The sequence below is a fragment of the Oncorhynchus kisutch genome, linkage group LG18, assembly GCF_002021735.2.
Source record: "Oncorhynchus kisutch isolate 150728-3 linkage group LG18, Okis_V2, whole genome shotgun sequence".
NCBI classification, from domain to species: domain Eukaryota; kingdom Metazoa; phylum Chordata; class Actinopteri; order Salmoniformes; family Salmonidae; genus Oncorhynchus; species Oncorhynchus kisutch.
This window is the reverse complement of record NC_034191.2, coordinates 53373203-53378401: the sequence shown is the minus strand read 5'-3', so window position 1 is coordinate 53378401 and position 5199 is coordinate 53373203. Positions and strand designations below refer to the sequence as shown.

Here is a 5199-nt window from a genome sequence, read left to right as displayed (position 1 = left end):
CATGAAACATGGGACCAACACTTTACATGTTGCGTTTATATTTTTGTTCAGCCTATGTAAAATATTGAATTTTTGGAAACTACAACTCCTTACTACATTGCACAGTTGATCTGTTCTATCAAGAAACTGCCGTGAGAAAATGTACATTGAGCTCACAGAAAGAAACCGAAAAAAATGGAATTCAAATAATTGAACCGACACTGGTCAATAAAAACGTAAGAACTCTCAGTACTAGAACATTCTAAGAATGGTATTAAAAACCATACATTCCGTTCTCAGAACGTGAAGAAAACAAGAACACTTTAGTAACGTTCATAGAACATTCTAAGAATGTTATTTAAAAACACATACATTAAGTTCTCAGCATAAAAGGAAATCATTTTCCATGTCTCCTATATGTGCTTGGAGTTCCAAAAAGTTAATCCACAATAATTTAGCAGTGTTATTAAAAGTCTTATTGAAACAGTCAGTAAGTCTTAATAAGGAAGTTATACAAAAAATCCGAATAACATCAATACATCTCCCAGGGAAACATTCAAGGAACCAGAGTAACACATCCTCAAAACATGTATCCAGAACAGGTGAAATATTCACTTCTGCTCTCAGAATGTTTAAAAAATGTTATGTTTTACCAGTCAGGAAATGTATGGCTTCATTACCACAACCAATGTGATTCCAAAAACATATGTTCCCACAACTTCTACGGAACCAAATGTGCAATATGGGTTATCAGTCACTGACAAAGTCTTCTGCAGGAAATTCCTGCTCTGCTTCCTAAAGTAGGGGAGATTGGGGTATGTTGAATTTCTTTTTACATTCAGCATCACTACGTCAAGAGAAATATAATATTCTTGCTAACAAAGATATCAACATATATTTCAGGATGTTGAGCATCAGTGGAAATAATCAGGGTTCATGTAAACATAACAGTTTTGGAAAAAAAAAAAAGTGTTTTTTTGGCACAACTTATCCGGAGTATGGAGTAAATTCAGCATAGGGATTGGGTAAATTGAGCCACTTTGAGGGATGGTGTCCTGTGACAGTGGGAGATTGTACTGGTAGGTCAAAGATTAATTAATGGATTTCAGGCTACTTAGCCCATAAACTTGTTCACAAGATTCTTGATATGTTTAGCAAGCTCAGACTCCATGTCATCAGATAAGACTGTTAAGGTTTTCTTCCATCGAAGGAGAGGAGGACCAAAATGCAGCGTGGTTATTTCAATGCATCTTTAATAAAGATAATAACAAACAATACAAAACAAAACGTAACGTGACGTGAAAAACCAAAACAGCACTATCTTGTGCAAACAAACACAGAGACAGGAACAATCACCCACAAAACACTCAAAGAATACGGCTGCCTAAATATGGTTCCCAATCAGAGACAACGATAAACACCTGCCTCTGATTGAGAACCACTCCAGGCAACCATAGACTTTTCTAGACCACTATACTACACCACACCACAATCCCATAACCTACAAAACACACCACATAAATAACCCATGTCACACCCTGGCCTGACCAAAATAATAAGACAAGGGCGTGACAAAGACCTGGTGTGCCTCTGCTACTCTATCGTAGCCTCTTTCGAACAGGTACTTGTTCATTTTCTTTTACAGTATGTCAATGTAGCCTACCTCTTCAGTGTCATTTAGTCTATTTTTTTCATCCCTTGCTGCTGATCATATGGACTTCTTTGATTCTCTCGCTTCCTTGGCTGCTCTCTCAAGAACCTCAAGGGGTGCTTGCTTTACATTTGTATACATTGGGCATGAGGTCTGCACTGTGTCAATAAAACTATTGAGTTCATATGCATTACACATTGCAAAAATACTATGCATAAACTTACAAAATATCATTATAATTTGTATGGGTATGGTTGCCATTGGCTCAACTTACCCAAAGGCTAACATTTTGACTATATTAGCCCACACAGCTACTGTCCCATCTGCTCCTGCTACACCCTCTGGTATTAATTTGGTGTCTTCTTGACCTACAGTTACTCCCCCTGTACACGCTCTCTCTCCCTCTCTGTTTGATTGTGTGGTTGGAGTCTGGTGTGCTGGAGTCAGAGCAGATCCCTACCAGCTGCAACTTGTTCCATAATCAAGAACTCTACAAATCCTCAGTCCTGCCACTTCCACTCTGCCAAATTGTAATCTCTGCTCAGTCAGTTCATGAATCTAGCCATTTATGATTATTTAAGATCCTGTTACTCTGCTGTGTCTGTTTCCCTGCCTGACACCGTTTATCCTCTCATTGCAGTTACCGCTCTCTCTCTGGCTCTGGTCTCCTGTTCCACATCTCACCACCCAACTACCTTGCTCTGGATTTTACTCACCACCACTACCATGGATTCCCCTCAGGACATGTTTACCCTGTTCTACTCAGCTAACTCCAACCTCAGTCTCCACATCACTTTTTTCCTGCAACTCATTCAAGCTTCATATCGCCTTGTGTAACAATACATATTGTTCACGGGTTTCCTCATCTGAGTCTGCTCTTGGGTTCCCCTGTGTCGCTCCGCTTAACAGCTACAGGGATTCCCTTTCATGCTACATTCGGTTTAGGATCTCCATATTGTAGCTTACGGAGAACTAAACTGATGCAAAATTACAAAAGCAAAAGCAAAATTACAACTATCTACTTTGGTTTAGATACAATAAATTGACATTTTTGTTTATAAGCCCTTGATTCCTAATCCCTTGATCTTCTTTTTGAATCAGATTTTAATAGCTAGCATTTTGCTGGCCATAAAAAATATTTGGAGACAGTGGACAGCCTTGTTTTACTCCTCTTGACAGTTCAATACTTTCTGAGAAGTAACCACTTTACTATTTTACAACTGTGGTTGCAACACATGACTTTAACCCATTGTAAAAGGGTCCAGGCATTTATATATAAATTCTAGTCGTACCTTATGAAAAGCCTTTTCAAAATCTGCTATGAAGAACAGCAGTGGTGCATGGGTAAAATCACTGGGGAAGCCAAGCAGGGAAAAAAGCCTTATTACAACCTACAGTACCACTCAGAAGTTTGGACACACTGACTCATTCAAGAGTTTCTTAATTGTTTATATTTTCTACATTGTAGAATAATAGTGAAGACATCAAACTATGAAATAACACATATGTAATCATGTATTTTTTTTAAACAAATCAAAATATACATTTGAGAGTTTTCAAAGTAGCCATTTGCCTTGACAGCTTTGCACACTCTTGGCATTCTCTAAACCAGCTTCATCAGGTAGTCACCTGGAATGCTTTTCAATTAACAGGTATGCCTTAAGTTAATTTGTCAAATTCCTTTCCTTCTTAATGCGTTTGAGCCAATGTGTTGTGATAATGTAGGGGTGATATACAGAAGATAGCCCTATTTGGTGAAAGACCAAGTCAATATTATGGCAAGAACATCTCAAATAAGCCTAGAGAAAAAACAGTCCATCATTCATTTAAGACATGAAGGTCAGTCAATCCTGAACATTTCAATATCTTTGAAAGTTTCTTCAAGTGCTGTTGCAAAACCCATCAAGCGCTAATTTAACGGGATTCGTCCTCCTCTGACGAGGAGTATGAGAGATCGGACCAATATGCAGTGTGGTACGTGTTCGTCATGTTTTAATGAACAAAATCCTTGAACATGAAAATACAAAATAACAAATTGAAAGAAAGAAACGAAAACCAAAAGAATTCCGTGTGGATCACACAGACACAGAAAACAGAAAACAATCACCTACGAAACACAATAGAACACAGGCTACATAAATATGGTTCTCAATCAGGGACAACGATTGACAGCTGCCTCTGATTGAGAACCATACCAGGCCAAACACAGAAATAGCAAATCATAGAAAAACTAACATAGACAACCCACCCAACTTACGCCCTGAACATACTAAAACAAAGACATAATAAAAGAACTAACGTCAGAACGTGACAGCTATGATGAAACTGGCTCTCATGAGGATCGCCACAGGAAAGGAAGACCCAGTGTTAACTCTGCTGCAGAGGAGAAGTTCTTTGGAGTTAACTGCATAAATGAGTCACGGAGTTCAAGTAACAGACACATCTCAACATCAACTGTTCAGAGGAGACTGCGTGAATCAGGCCTTCATGGTTGAATTGCTGCAAAGAAACCGATTCTAAGGACACCAATAATAATAAGAGACTTACTAGGGTCAAGAAACACGAGCAATGGACATTCGACTCTGGAAATTTGTTTCCAACCACTGTGTCTTTGTGAGATGCAGAGTAGGTAAATGGATAATCTCTGAATGTGTGGTTCCCATCGTGAATCATGGAGGAGGAGGTGTGATTTTGTGGGGGTTGCTTTGCTGGGGACACTGTCAGTGATTTATTTAGAATTCAAGGCACACTTAACCAGCACGGCTACCACAGCATTCTGCTGCGATACGCCATCCCATCTGGTTTGCGCTTAGTGGGACTATCAATTATTTTTCAACAGGACGATGACCCAGCACATCCCCAAGCTGTGTAAGGGCTATTTGACCAAGAAGGAGAGTCATGGAGTGCTGCATCAGATGACCTGGCATCCACAATTACCCGACCTCAACCCAATTGAGATGGTGTAGGGTGAGTTGGACCACAGAGTGAAGGAAAAGCAGCCAACTGTAATGGCAGATTTCCTCCTCTTCCTAAGAAGAGGTGTAGCAAGTGTCCATGTTTTAATAAGAAAAACTCAACATGAACACAAATACAGAAAATAATAAACGTGAACAAACCGAAACAGTCCCGTGTGGCACAAACACTGACACAGGAAACAATCACCCACAAAATACCCAAAGAACATGGCTGCCTAAATATGGTCCCCAATCAGAGACAACGATAAACACCTGCCTCTAATTGAGAACCAATCTAGGCAACCATAGACTTACATAAACACCTAGTATGAACACAACCCCATAAATCTACAAAAACCCCTAGACAGTACAAACACCCTAGAAGGGAGACTCTAGCAGCTCTGGACAGACGGGAGACTCTAGCACAGATGAGGCGCACTGTAGGCCTGGTGCGTGGTGCCGGCACTGGTGGTACTGGGCCGAGGACACGCACCTCATGGCGAGTGCGAGGAGGAGGAACAGGGAGTACTGGGCTCTGGACGCGCACAGGAAGCCTGGTGCGAGGGGCTGCCACCGGAGGGCTGGTGCGTGGAGATGGCACCGGATAGACCGGCT

The 5199-nt window shown here is 40.5% G+C and overlaps 1 long non-coding RNA gene across 1 annotated transcript; it reads left to right on the top strand.

Annotated features, from left to right (window-relative positions):
- Window positions 1-1521: 1521 nt before the first annotated feature.
- LOC116354702 (uncharacterized) lies at window positions 1522-2822 on the top strand. Its single transcript, XR_004203897.1, has 3 exons — window positions 1522-1600; window positions 2005-2160; window positions 2271-2822. It is a non-coding gene; the product is annotated as an uncharacterized LOC116354702 (long non-coding RNA).
- Window positions 2823-5199: the final 2377 nt, after the last annotated feature.